The sequence below is a fragment of the Hippocampus comes genome, unplaced genomic scaffold, assembly GCF_001891065.2.
Source record: "Hippocampus comes isolate QL1 unplaced genomic scaffold, H_comes_QL1_v1.1 scaffold481, whole genome shotgun sequence".
Taxonomy (NCBI): domain Eukaryota; kingdom Metazoa; phylum Chordata; class Actinopteri; order Syngnathiformes; family Syngnathidae; genus Hippocampus; species Hippocampus comes.
The window spans coordinates 41,201-55,595 of record NW_017806032.1 but is presented as its reverse complement, the minus strand read 5'-3'; the positions used below and the strand labels follow the sequence as shown (position 1 = coordinate 55,595).

At 41.6% G+C, this 14,395-nt stretch overlaps 8 non-coding genes across 8 annotated transcripts; all 8 read left to right on the top strand.

The window, feature by feature from the left end:
* Window positions 1–8,523: 8,523 nt before the first annotated feature.
* trnat-agu (transfer RNA threonine (anticodon AGU)) lies at window positions 8,524–8,596 on the top strand. Its single transcript has one exon. It is a non-coding gene; the product is annotated as a tRNA-Thr (tRNA).
* Window positions 8,597–10,973: 2,377 nt separating this feature from the next.
* trnat-cgu (transfer RNA threonine (anticodon CGU)) lies at window positions 10,974–11,046 on the top strand. Its single transcript has one exon. It is a non-coding gene; the product is annotated as a tRNA-Thr (tRNA).
* A 177-nt stretch (window positions 11,047–11,223) lies between these two features.
* trnat-cgu (transfer RNA threonine (anticodon CGU)) lies at window positions 11,224–11,302 on the top strand. Its single transcript has one exon. It is a non-coding gene; the product is annotated as a tRNA-Thr (tRNA).
* A 201-nt stretch (window positions 11,303–11,503) lies between these two features.
* Window positions 11,504–11,576, top strand: trnat-ugu (transfer RNA threonine (anticodon UGU)). Its single transcript has one exon. It is a non-coding gene; the product is annotated as a tRNA-Thr (tRNA).
* Window positions 11,577–11,826: 250 nt separating this feature from the next.
* trnat-cgu (transfer RNA threonine (anticodon CGU)) lies at window positions 11,827–11,899 on the top strand. The gene has a single exon. It is a non-coding gene; the product is annotated as a tRNA-Thr (tRNA).
* A 1,504-nt stretch (window positions 11,900–13,403) lies between these two features.
* trnat-agu (transfer RNA threonine (anticodon AGU)) lies at window positions 13,404–13,476 on the top strand. Its single transcript has one exon. It is a non-coding gene; the product is annotated as a tRNA-Thr (tRNA).
* Window positions 13,477–13,671: 195 nt separating this feature from the next.
* Window positions 13,672–13,744, top strand: trnat-ugu (transfer RNA threonine (anticodon UGU)). Its single transcript has one exon. It is a non-coding gene; the product is annotated as a tRNA-Thr (tRNA).
* Window positions 13,745–14,247: 503 nt separating this feature from the next.
* On the top strand, window positions 14,248–14,320 carry trnat-cgu (transfer RNA threonine (anticodon CGU)). Its single transcript has one exon. It is a non-coding gene; the product is annotated as a tRNA-Thr (tRNA).
* Window positions 14,321–14,395: the final 75 nt, after the last annotated feature.

Below are 14,395 nucleotides of genomic sequence, written 5' to 3'. Positions count from 1 at the left end.
TCAGCTACATCTGTGGTCCCCAACCCCCGGTCCGTGGGTCATTTGGTACTGGGCCACACAGAAAGACTACTCTGTTACATCCGTCTACAGCAGGTGTGCCCAAACTTTTTGGACTGAAGATCGACTTTTCGATCAACCAACCTCCCGCGATCGACCCATTACCACGCACACGCACGCACATACACACACACGCCTTGATGAGCAACAGCCTGACACGGAGGCATGCGACGCACTTTTGCAGCCTGTTAACTATCATAGCTCACACGTAACGTTTTAAAGCGCTTCCCTTGACCCTCTAGATTCCTATTCTTTGTCCGTGCCCTTGGTGAATTGTACACAAAACAAACTCTGAATGAGAACAATGATAATGATAAAAGATAGAGCGCAACAGCTCTGATCACAAGCTGCAATTGCAGACTGCTGAGCGCAAAACACTTCCGGTGACACAGGTCACGCACCACCGTAGGTTAAAGATTTACCTGCTTTATTTTATTGTATTTTTTAATACCATCCATCCATCCATCCATTTTCTGATCCACTTTATCCTCACAAGGGTGGCAGGGGGTGCTGGAGCCTATCCCAGCTGTCTTTGGGCAGTAGGCGGGGAACACCCTGAACCAGCTGCCAGACAATCGCATTTTTCAATACTTTTTGTGAAAATGAGACTGATTGGATGATTAGGGTGCAGTGTACATTAACACAAAAAAATTCTTACTAACATGCACAAAGACACACAAATGGTTGTTTGTTTTTTTTTCTCCTCTCCACCCCTCTCGATCGACTTGGGACCAGTCTGCGATGTACCGGTTGATCGCAATCGACGTAATGGGCACCCCTGGTCTACAGTATGTCACTCTTGAGGCAGGTCAAGGTGCGCTTTTCGTGATACGTTACCGCTAAAATGAAACCTAGGAGCTAGCAAAATGACGTCTTTGGACAGTTTCTTCCGAGCCGGGAGACAGAAGAGGAGGCTACGACTTTCAAGAAAAAGAAGGCTACATTTAATAGACAGTATCGAGAGTCCAACTTCAAATACGGATTTATCTGAACGGGAGATTCCCACGCACCAAGCCCACTCTGTAATATGCAACGATGGTGAGTTGTATTTTTCATGCACTTTGTATTTGCGGTGTATCTTATTTTGAAGGCGTTACCATAGCGACCAGAGAGTGTTGCGGCCAGATAGGACTGGTGTCATGATTCGTGTTTATTATTATTATGTTTAGAAAATAGCACAGTTTCCATGAAGGTCATATCATATGTTGTTGTTGTATTTGTCCGGCCTTAATGGGTGGTCCCTGAAAATATTGTCTGACATTAAACCGGACCGTGGCGCAAAAAAGGATGGGGACCGTTGAGCTACATGACAAGACGAACAAACAAACAAATGTTGCAATTTTTTTTTTTTTGGAGGGGGGGGGGGTGACATTCAATAATGCACCCAAGACACCATAACTGTACTGAGAAGTGATTCTGAAGATTTGTTCTTCGGTTAAGTGGTGCTTTTGTTGGTAATGAATGAGAGTCATTTATTTCAAATGGTGTGTAAACTGCTTGTATTGATTTTAAGTCTGCTGTAAACAGTCCCTCAAGAAAGTACAGCTGCAGTTTTTTGGTCCGATGTAGCGTCATTCAAAATGCACAGCACTTATACTCCAGCAGCCTTGATTATGCGTGTAAATTGGCTGCTTATTAGAGCTTGACATATTTTCAGGAATCCCGCTGGATTCCCATGAGATGGGAGCCAAATTTACCTTTCATCACGGGATTGGGACTGGACAGGATAAAAAATTCACAGAAGCACACAGGACCGGATTAACCAGTACAATAAAACAAAAAAAGATTAAAAAAAAAAAAAAACTCGCAACATTTGCTTGTTTGTTCTTTTTTTTTTTTTTTTTTTTTAAGGTAGCTGACCTCCAAAACTGAAGTGGTACGGGAGCAGGACGGGAGTGTGAGTCATTTTCACTGGGAGCAAAATGGCTTTTTTTTTTTTTTTTTTCTACTACGGTCCAGGATGTGGACAGGATTTTTCTATCAGTGTGAGATGGGATGGGAGTGACATTCCACTCCCATGTCACCCTCAACAGGTTATGTGTTGAACAGTCAATCTATTGCAAATTCACAAAACAATTAAACGTGGTTCAGTGCGGAGATTATCTCTACTGTGAGTTCTAAAAACGATTAAGATACTAACATACACACATTTTGATTTGATATTAAATTAACTAAATTCCGTAAACCTTGAAAACAATAGTATTACTTGATATGCTTGGTTAAAAGTTGCCCATCTAAAAAAAACATTTGATATTGCACAAGCAACTGAAATGCTGCCGGACATACAGTCGTGCCTCTTGCAAAGTGACACATTTTCCAGATGGCGATGCCAGTATGGAAGTCCAATTGTGGTGCGATGCACTCTGGAACAACTTGCAGGCAGTTCATTTGAGATTACAGTGGTACCTCTACTCATAAAATGAATTGATTCTGGAAGAAATTTCTTAACGAGAAAACTTTGTAAATCGGGATGCATTTTTCATGTACAGTAAATGCCCTAATCCGTTCCAAGACCCCCAAAATTCAGACATAAATGTTTTCTAAAGCATAAAAATGAATCAAAATATATAACAAATATGTTGTAATTACATTATTGCACAATAAATGAGAGTTGTGCATAACGTAAAAAAACATCTAATAAAGAATAAAACTGATGGTCATTTAACTTTTAACTGCCTCCTCATCATTTTTTGCCCTCTTTAGTCCATGTTCTCTCGCAGAAGTGGTTTTTGCCTGGCGTTTTGTAAAAAAAAAAAAACTGATCCAAGGACGTTTCCTTTTGTTGGCTTTTAACAATCCTTCGAAAATGTCCAAGGCAAACATGAGCATAGTGAGCAAACGCCGGACTGGTGAACGATTTTTCTGCGTGATTCACATTTACGTACAACTATCGGAAAGCCTCATGGTCCGAGGGGCGAATGACGAGGACACTGCAGAGACACATATCTATCTATCTACACGCATAGACACACTCGGTAGATGTCCCGCTTAGCCAATGGGATGCCTGGATGATGCTCGGTAATAACCAATGGCAGAGCATGAGTATGTTGCATTCAGGAAACTCGGAGCTGCTAGTAGCAGCCAATACTGTCTTTTTACCTTTCGTACCTTGAAATTTATTTCATAACAAGAGGCAATATTTTCCTGTTTAGGCGTTTTGTAACTTGAACATTTCGTATGAAGAGACATTCATAAGTAGAGGTACCACTGTATTTACTGTAGTTATTTATCAGAAGTGCTTCAAACTAACTAACTGTTAGAAATAAGTCATTACATGCTGAGTGCTGAAATGATTCTATTCTGTTCCAGATAGCAGCAGCATCAAATCATGAGGACAAGTCCTAATTAGGGTCACAGGTAAGCATTCCTGTTGATTTCATTCGACAGTTTATCAGCCACTGCGATTGGCTAGCAACCAGTTTACGGTGTACCGGTTTAGGGTGTATTCCGCCTAGTCCCCGAAGATGGGATAGGCTCCAGCACGCCAGCGACACTCGTCAGGATAAGCATACTTTCTTGATTTACTTAACTAGAGGATTTAGTCCAACATTTCGGCTCTGAATATGCGTCCTTTACCACTCTTGGAAGCACAAAAACTTAAAAAACTTTCAAAAACTGTTATGGCATTTCATTGAATGTATAATGAGAGATTTAAAATACAAATGTCAAGTAAAAGCTAACGTTCCTTGGACACGTTCTAGCTTGAGGGGCCAACAAACGATACAAAAAAAAATATACATTGGGGAGAAAAACAAGTGAAACATGTTACTTGTGGCTTAATTTAACAGGAAGTGTCTCTTGAGACGGCCTATGGTCTCTGCATATGCAGATAGATAAAGATGAACAAGCTAAGTTTACTACGGTGCCAAACGGCAGTTTCTACAGCTGCATACAAATTCTCAACTCAAGAAGGCATGCTGAGAGAGCTAACTGAAACCGTCTGAACTCTCATTCATTGTGCAGGGTGAGTCAGTGGTTTTCATGTGGTGCCGAATGTCGGCCACTGGTTTTACTGCGTTCAAAATTTGAATCACCGTTGAATGGTGACACAAATTTGCATATGTAACAGTGAGTCAAAAAGGCACAACAAAAAAAGAGATTTAAGCATAAGCATAAGTCAGCCGGGGAATGCTTGCGAGTGTTTGCGTACGTACCGAATGTTGGTTTTCCGTACACATACCATGAGCAATTTTTGGACCCCACGCAAACATTGGGACATATGTACAAAGGAGCATCATTTTCAAAGTTGTGTCGTATGACCAATGAAACACAATTTTTAACTAAAAACTATGCAAACGGCAAACTGTGCCAATGGAAAGAAAGGAGAAATCACTGTAAATGCAGCACTCATCTAAAATTAACCTTGAAATTAATTACTGGTTTGTGCATGAAGACGAGAAAGTTTGGCTTAATTATCTTGAATGGTTTGGCCACAGCACCATGTTGAATAGGGAAAGTTATAGAATTCGACTTCCAAGAGTATATGTGATCTTTTTGACCTCTATTTTCATATCCACTGAAGTGACCGGCATCTAATTCATACCAACAGTTATGTTGGGAGTAAGACCTTTGAAATGATATTATGTTTTCCCACGTACTGAAAAAGGAAGTATGTATGCAGTATGCAGTCAATTTAATTTCCCTTACTCCTAATTTTCACATCACATACTTGGCGCATTTGAGATCATGTCATTTGATGTTAACAAAATGTTTCCCATGCAGTAGTCCTGTAGGCTTATCACCAAAGAAGTCAAGCGATAGCGGTGGAAGTGGATGGAGCTGTGGTGAGGTGAGGGTACCGAGTAGCCCATGGCTGAAGAATAAGCACACTTCAGAGGGAGCTGCTTCTTTTAGCTTCAACACAAAGTGTTCAACCATTGATAAAGTCTTGAACTCCTTGCCAATGTACTAAAGTACTATAAACCTCATCAAAATGAGAGGCAGTTTCCTCCCCTAACGTGGCAACCTTTGGCCCTCTACACAATACGTTCCATAAATCAACACTGGCAACAAATAACATCACAATCATTCAGTAATGGATTGTACCTCTCACTTGGGGGATGAGCAATCCATTAAAATTCAATTTAACTCACACACTTATTTCTCCAAACAAGTAAAAGCGCCAGTCATCATTTTGTGATGCTAAGAGAGACTCCAGCACTTCTGGGCTTGGGAGATTGATGAGAACAGAGATTAACACTTGATTTTCAACCCCACTGGAGATAGCCAGACCATAATGAGATAAATGGACTGAAAAGTGAGTTCAGGAAAAAGAAAAAAAAAGAATACGGAGAGTGAAAACATCAGATTGCAAGTAAGAATGAAGACTGAGCACGAATCATCACCATCTTTCGGGCTCTATGCATAGGTAGTGGATCAGTATTTTACCCGATGTCAGGAAAACTGCTGATGTTTGACAAATTGACCTTCTCAGTCCTAAAACAACATTGGCTATGTAAGATCATCTTTTCTAAACCCACACAACTCCCGAATTTTTAAATAGACAGTCAACAAAATGTTATTTATTTTTTTAAACGTTTAGACTGTATTTGGAAAGATCATGCACCCAGGGAAGAAGGTTTTGGTGATATATTTTGCAAATGATTCATTGGAGGCATCCAGTTATGCAGTTCCCTTTTATAATACAGTGGAAGATCTACTTACGAAATTAAAAGATTCTGGAAGAAATTTCTGAACTAGAAAATTTTGTAAGTAGAGACGCGTTTTCCATGTAAAAGCCCTAATCCGTTCCAAGCTCCCCAAAATTCAGACATAAATGTTTTCTAAACTGACATGTTACAAACTGACCCCGGCCCCCATCACAGAAGTGAAAGGTTATGCAGCCCTCACAGGAACGTGTTTGGGGACCACTGACTTAAATGGTTGAACTTGATTCAGTCAGAGTTTGCGGCTCAAATTGTAAAGCTATTAGCCACATCTCGTGCTCAATGTTTATAATCTCATCTCATTAGGGGGTGTGCCGAATGAATATTCAGTATTTGCCTGTTTCATGGATAACCCGAGAGAAGATAAGCTTCTACACAGGCTTTGCCAGAGTTAGCAATTTTAAATGTAATCTTTATTTGTAGATATCTGTATTTGTGTACTTGTATGCCAACTCGAAGAAGATAAGGCCTAGACGTATGCAAAAAAAACAAAAAAAACCCAAACCATTGGGCAAGTACTCCGAAAATGCAGCCCCAGCAACTTTAAAATTTATCCCAATGGCTGAAATATGATGGTGGGAGGGCAAAAAACAAGATCAAAATGTAATTTACTTTTAAATTATTATCACTTTGACTTCAACTAGATTTGTGCTCTGTTTTTTTTCTTTTTTTGTTTAATTTGACACGCACTTAATGTGACATTAAAATGAAATGTTCATGCAGGGAGAGCATACAAAGGAATGAACCAGTGAATAGAACAGTTATTGGCATCAAAAATTGTGAGGGAAAAAAAACCCAGAGGATTAAGGATTATTATAAAAATCCTCATCCTTGACCATTCTCGACACTGACATGTTTTCACTTCCTTAAGCAGTTTTCGTTCCAAAATAGCTTACATTTCAAGGTTGAGCTGCACTAATACAGACTTTAAGAGTTTATATCTTGCCAAAAAATATAATCTGCCTGGGGATACAGTATGTGTACTGTATCCCGGAATGATACATTCCTCTTCTTTGAACACTGCAGTGGATTGGGAGAGGCAAAATAAATTCTACTGATGTCTTGAAATAGTTGATAAGGTAACAAAATGTCCTACTCCAGTTAGCAGGTGAAAATAGAGCCTCTATTTTCATGTGAAGTGCAATTCGAACACAGCGAGTCACTTATGCAGCGGTCCCCAACCTTTTTTGCCCCACGGACCAGTTTAATGTGAGACAATATTTTCACAGCCGACCTTAAAGGTGTGGCAGATAAATACAACAAAATAATATGATATGACCTGCATGAAAACGGTGGTATTTTCTTGACATAATAATGAACACGAAGATACCCTCTGCCCATCTCAGCACAATGGGGTGCAGAGCCTTCAGCCGCTCTGACCCCAAACTCTGGAACTCATTTCCACCCAATATTCGTAACATTGATTCTCTTCCCACATTCAAAACCCAGCTCAAAACCCACCTATTCAGACTTGCTTATTCCACTTAAATTTATCTCTTTTTATTTATAATTTTATCTGTGGTTTAATTGTTTGCTCTTGCCTGTAAAGTGTCTTTGAGTGTTGTGAAAGGCGCTTACAAATAAAATGTATTATTATTATTATGACACAAGTAATGTTGTCTCTGGCCGCAACACTCTCTGGTCTGCCTTCAAAATAAGATACACCGCAAATTCAAAGTGAATGAAAAATACGACTCACCACAATGCTGAATCAGTCGGAGCCCCGAGCTTGTTTTTCTGCAACCAGGTGGTCCCATCTCGGGGTAATAGGAGACAATGACACCTGAAGTGTGTGTATTATGTCCAGTCTACTTTGTAATTTTGTTTTGGTCGCCATCGCTGCAGAAAACGCCACTTCACAAAGGTAGGATATCGGAATTAGCAACAATATTTTAAGTGCTGTTGTGGCGATCTCAGGGTATTCAGCCATGATTTTAATCCAGAACACCAACAGAGTTGTCTCGAACATACTTTTAAAACCGCCGTCATTTGCGATCTCCAGCAGTGTTTTATTCATTTTGCAAGCTCCTGCTTTTCGTTTTAGCGTAACCTATCAGGTGACTGAGAAGCACGCTTTGATGTGCGTCAAGAGTGACATAGACGGATGCAGCAGTAATTTTTCAAAATAAAACTTAATTAATGTAAGTTATTTATTCTTTCTGTGCGGCCCGGTACTTAATGACCCGCGGACCGGTTTCGGAGATAAAGACTTTTACTTTTCAACTTCCGTGTCATGTCTTCTTCTGGGTCCAAATTCAACTCCTCACGTGACAGTTTGTTCAAAAAAACATCATGTGTTTATGCCTAGACACTTGCTGAATACCAAATGTCTTCTGGATCAGAAAATAGTTGAGTTGACCAGAACTTTGTTCGACTAAATTCAGAGTGTTGAACATTTCTGTGGGAAATGTCACCAATCCTTTATCTTTCACGCTTGCTACACTAACAGTCACGATCGGAAGACTGCATATTCATAACTGGACCATTTAATGGCCCCAGAAAGATCAACATACAGTAGACAGTATCCGTGTAGCCTTTTTCTGTCAGATGTGGAAGATTGTCTAATCCAGGGGTGTCAAAGTCAAACGGACAGAGGGCCAAATAAAAATTTTTGCTCCAAGGAGAGGGCCTGAGTGATCGAATGTTCATTGAAAAAGTTTTAAATGACTGCATATAGTTTAATGAACCAAATTGAACCCACTGAACAACAAACAAATATATTCCAATATGATCAGTTAAATTTTCTGATGGGTCTGTCAGTCATCTTTAACAAAAATGGTAACAGCCAGAAACCATCCAAGGCCTCATAGCTCAGTGGTTAGAGCACTGGTCTAGTAAACCAGCAGTCGTGAGTTCGAATCTCATTGAGGCCTCATTACCTGAAACTGAATTCTTAACATGTGTGTCAAGCAAGTCTGTGGAGTTGTCAGTGATGTTCAAATGTGGAGAGCATCTCTTTACCTTTCTACGACAAGTCAAGCAACGGACTTGGCTTTTCCCGGACAAATCTGCTGAGGACTTGACAATTTTGAGGCTGTGATTTTGGTACCACGTTAACAAAAAATGTTAACGGCCTAAGAGCTTGAACGGTCTCATAGCTCAGTGGTTCGAGCACTGCCCTTGGAAACCAGGGGTCGTGAGTGCAATTCTCACTGAGGTCTCATCGCATGTAACTGAGTTCCTGTTGTCTGTGTACATGTCAGTATCCTTCAAATGCGGGGAACATCATTTCTCTTTATTTTTTCCACTGCAAGTCAAGCAATGGACTTGGCTTTTCCTGGAAAAGTCTGCTGAGACAAGACTATTTTGAGGCTCTGATTTTGGTAGCACATTACCAAAAATGTTAACGGCCGGTGAGTCCGCAAGGCCTCATAGTTCAGTTGTTAGAGCACTGGTCGAGTAAACCAGGGCTTGTGAGTTCAATTCCCCGGAGGCCTCATCACATGTAACTGAGTTCCTGTCATCTGTGTCAAGCAAATCTGTGTACTTGTCATCGGTGTTCAAATGTGGAGAATGTCACTTGTCTTTATTTTTCTACTGCAAGTCAAGCAACGGACTTGGCTTTTCCCAGAAAAATCTACTGAGACCTGAAGTAATCACTTATATATGTTCTAAGTTTAGCTTAAAACTATGTATCGCAGACAGACAGACTTTGACTATAAACTTCACTCTGAGCCTTGCAATATGACCGCCAGTTGAACCTTATAGGTGACTTTAATTTGAACTGCCTTGGCAACAAAAAATACTGTTAACACATTTCATTGAACTGCCTTGGCAACAGAAAATACTGTTAACACATTTCGTTAACATAGACCACACAAGTATGTAGGCGCGTTTGGTGGCTAGACTGTAGTTTTGCACTTACAGCACTTACACTTTTTTTTCCCCCAAGATTGCGCCCGAGTAGGCAGCCTTCTGCAAGTGCTCTTCAAAAGCCTTGCTTTTTTGTTCTTTTTTGTTGTTTTTGTCTTTTGTTTTGTCACATTTTGTTTGTTGTTTCATCGTGTGGACCTGATATGGACTGTTTTCAGCGTTTTTTGGCCACGACATTCGTCAAAGGAGAAGTATCTGTGCTTGGTGGTTGCGCCTTCTCGGCAGCACGCCTGTACCAGCACAAATTTTGATTGGGAGGAATGTCGGCGCCATTGACTGTCAGTGCTGGACAGACCTGGGGCGGATGTACTTCATTTTCCAAAAATTGGTCGGGTTGTGGGTGCCCTTTATAGCTGCTCGCAGCTGTAGTTACTAGTCAAAGATTCACATTTGTGAGGAAATAAACATGAATCAAACGTCACCAAACTTTGCACACACACGTTGGGTTTGGCAAAAATTGTTATATTTAAAATTTTTCATTCATAAGTAGTAAAAAGGTCCTCGACTTCCTCACCTTTTCTACCCTCAATAATACATTTAAAATTAATTAGCTCAAACAATTTTGGGGTAATTCCTCATCTATTTGGAACTTTATACCTAATGAAGTTATCACTTTTATATGTTACAAGTTTATCTTAAAACTATGTATTGCAGACAGACAGACTTTGACTATAAACCTCACTCTGAGTCTAGCAATATGACCGCCAGTTGAACTTTATGAGGTGACCTTAATTTGAACTGCCTTGACAACAGAAAATATTGTTAACACCTTTCGTGAACATAGACCACACAAGTACGTAAGCGCGACTGGTGGCTAGATTGCGGTTTCCGGTCTACAGCTGTGTTCCATCCAGAACATTAAGATAACTTCTGAGAAATGTCAGAGCATCTATCATCATGTTTTATAAGAACACGACATCAAGAACATCGGAGCATAAAAATGATTAAAAGACATAAAAAGAGACCAAGGACATTCAAACCGTCATCCCGAAACAGAAAAGGTGATGCCCATAACAGGAAAAGATGATACCCATAAGGAGATATGCCCCGCTTAGAACATATAAGACTGGTATAGGGACTTTGGTTTTTTAGCGCATTTGTGTCTTGACCACAACACTTGTTTGTTTCACACTTGTGCCCTGAACGTTCAGTAAAACTTCTTGCAAGAACTTCTCCATTTCCAGCCTCTGATTTTCGCACCTCAACTCAGCCCGAATCAAACGAACACGCGGAGGACCTGGGGGGGAAGTGGAGGACGGTGAAGGGATCCCGCCGTGTCCACCACAGCACGCTCCCCCGGCTTGCACGCCCCCGACGATTGAGGCTCTGATTTTGGTAGCACATTAACAAAAATGGTAACGTCCATCTAGTGTCCAAGGCCTCATAGCTCAGTGGTAAGAGCACTGGTCTCGTAAACCAGGGGTAGTGAGTTTAATTCTCACTGAGGCCTCGTCAACTCAGCCCGAATCAAATGAACACGCGGAGGACCTCGGGGGAAGCGGAGGACGGTGAAGGGATCCGGCCGTGTCCACCACAGCACGCTCCCCCGGCTTGCACGCCCCCAACAATTGAGGCTCTGATTTTGGTAGCACCTTAACAAAAATGGTAACGTCCAGCTAGTGTCCAAGGCCTCATAGCTCAGTGGTTACAGCACTGGTCTCGTAATCCAGTAGTAGGGGTAGTGGGTTCAATTCTCACTGAGGCCTCGTCAGATGTAAGTGAGTTCCTATCATCTCTGTCAAGCAAATCTGTGTACTTGTCATTATCCTTCAAAGGTAAACATCATGTTCTACTGCAAGACAAGCAACAGATTTGGCTTTTCCCGGACAAATATGCTTCGGACCTATTTTGAGGCTGTGAGATTGGTTGCACGTTAACAAAAATGTTAACGGCCTAAGAGTCTGCAAGGCCTCATAGCTCAGTGGTTAGAGCACTGGTCTTGTACACAACGGGTCGTGAATTCAATTCTCACTGAGGCCTCATCACATCTAAGTGAATTCCTGTTGTCTGTACACCTGTCAGTATCCTTCAAATGTGGAGAGCGTCACTTGTCTTTATTTTTCGAATGAAATGGACTTGGTTTTTCCCGGACAAACCACTGAGGACCGGATTGGTTTGAGGCTCTGATTTTGATAGCATGTTAACAAAAATGTTAACGGCCAACTAGCATCTAAGACCTCATAGCTCAGTGCTTAGAGCACTGGTCTCTTAACGGCCTAAGAGTCTGCAAGGCCTCATAGCTCAGTGGTTAGAGCACTGGTCTCGTAAACAACGGGTTGTGAGTTCAATTCTCACTGAGGCCTCATCACATCTAAGTGAATTCCTGTTGTCTGTGTACCTGTCAGTATCCTTCAAATGTGGAGAACATCACTTGTCTTTATTTTTCTAATGCAATGAACTTGGCTTTTCCCGGACGAACCGCTGAGGACCGGACTGGTTTGAGGCTCTGATTTTGATAGCATGTTAACAAAAATGTTAATGGCCAACGGGCATCCAAGACCTCATAGCTCAGTGGTTAGAGCACTGGTCTAGTAAACCAAGGTTTGTGAGTTCAATTCTCACTGAGGCCTCATCACATCTCAGTGAGTTCCTGTTGTCTGTCTACGTGTCAGTATCCTTCAAATGTGGAGAATATCACTTGTCTTAAAGTGTCCTTGGGTGTCTTGAAAGGCGCTTATAAATAAAATGTGTAATTATGATTATTGTCTTTATTTTTCGACTGCAATGGACTTGGCTTTTCCCGGACAAACCCGCTGAGGACCCGATTGAGGCTCTGATTTTGATAGCACGTTAACAAAAATGCTAACGGCAACCTAGCATCCAAGGCCTCATAGCTCAGTGGTTAGAGGACTGGTCTAATAAACCGGGGGTTGTGAGTTCAATTCTCACTGAGGCCTGATCACATCTCAGTGAGTTCCTGTTATCTGTGTCAAGCAAATCTGTGTACTTGTCAGTGTCCTTCAAACGTAAACATCACATTCTATTGCAAGTCAAGCAACGGACTTGGCTTTTCCTGGAAAAGTCTGCTGAGACCCGACTGTTTTGAGGCTCTGATTTTGGGAGCACATGACCAAATATGTTCACGGCCACTTAACCTGCAAGTCCTCAAAGGTCAGTGGTTAAAGCACTCGTCTTCTAAACCAGCGGCCGTACTGGAAAAGTCTGCTGAGACCCGACTGTTTTGAGGCTCTGATTTTGGGAGCACGTTACCAAATATGTTCACGGCCACTTAACCTGCAAGGCCTCAAAGCTCAGTGGTTAAAGCACTAGTCTTCTAAACCAGTGGCCGTGAGTTCAATTCTCACTAAGGCCCCATCGCATATAACTGAGTTACTGTCATGTGTGTCCAACAAGTCTGTGGAATTGTCAGTATCCTTCAAATGTGGAGAACATCACTCTCTTTTCTACTGCAAGTCAAGCAACGGACTTGGCTTTTCCCGGACAAATCTGCAGAGGACCTGTTTTGAGGCTGTGATTTTGGTAGCACGTGAACAAAAATGCTAACGGCCGATGAGCTTGTCAGGTCTCATATCTCAGTGATTAGAGCACTGGTCTTGTAAAACAGGGGTTGTGAGTTCAATTCTCACTGAGGCCTCATCACGTGTAACTGAGTTTCTGTCATCTGTGTCAAGCAAGTCTGTGTACTTGTCAGTATCCTTCAAGCGTGGAGAACGTCACTCTCTTTTCTTCTGCAAGTCAAGCAACGGACTTGGCTTTTCCCAGAAAAATCTGCTGAGACCCGACTATTTTGAGGCTCTGATTTTGGTAGCACATTAACAAAAATGGTAACGTCGAGCGAGCGTCCAAGGCCTCATAGCTCAGTGGTTCGAGCACTGGTCTAGTAAACCAGTGGTCGTGAGTTCAATTCTCACTGAGGCCTCATCACATCGAAGTGAGTTCCTGTTGTCTGTGTACTTGTCAGTATCCTTCAAATGTAAAAAACATCACTTTTCTTTATTTTTCGACTGCAATGGACTTGGCTTTTCCCGGACAAATCCGCTGAGGACCAGACCATTTTGAGGCTCTGATTTTGGTAGCACATTAACAAAAATGGTAACGTCCAGCTAGCGTCCAAGGCCTCATAGCTCAGTGATTAGAGCACTAGTCTTGTAAACTCGGGGTAGTGAGTTCAACTCTCACTGAGGCCTCATCACATGTAAGTGAGTTCCTGTCATCTGTGTCAAGGAAATCTGTGTACTTGTCAGTATCCTTCAAATGCGAACATAACTTTCTACTACAAGACAAGCAACGGATTTGTCTTTTCCCGGAAAAAACAATCTGCTCAGGACCTGACTATTTTGAGGCTGTAATTTTTGTAGCACGTTAAAAAATGCTAATGGCCAATGAGCCTATCAGGCCTCATATCTCAGTGATTACAGCACAGGTCTTGTAAACCAGGGGTTGTGAGTTCAATTCTCACTGAGGCCGCATTACATGTACATAACTGAGTTTCTGTCATCTGTGTGAAGTAAGTCTGTGTACTTGTCAGTATCCTTCAATCGTGAAGAACATCACTTTCTCTTTAACTTTCTACTGCAAGTCAAGCAATGGATTTGGCTTTTCCCAGAAAAATCTGGTGAGAGCAGACTGTTTTGAGGCTGTGATTTTGGGAGCAGGTTAACAAAATTGCAATCGGCCGATGAGTCTGCAAGGCCTCCTAGCTCAGTGGTTAGAGCACTGGTCTCGTAAACCAGGGGTCATGAGTTCAATTCTCACTGAGGCCTCCTTACATGTATCTGAGTTCCAGTGATGTGTGTTAACCAAATCTGTGTACTTGTCATCGATGTTCAAATGTGGAC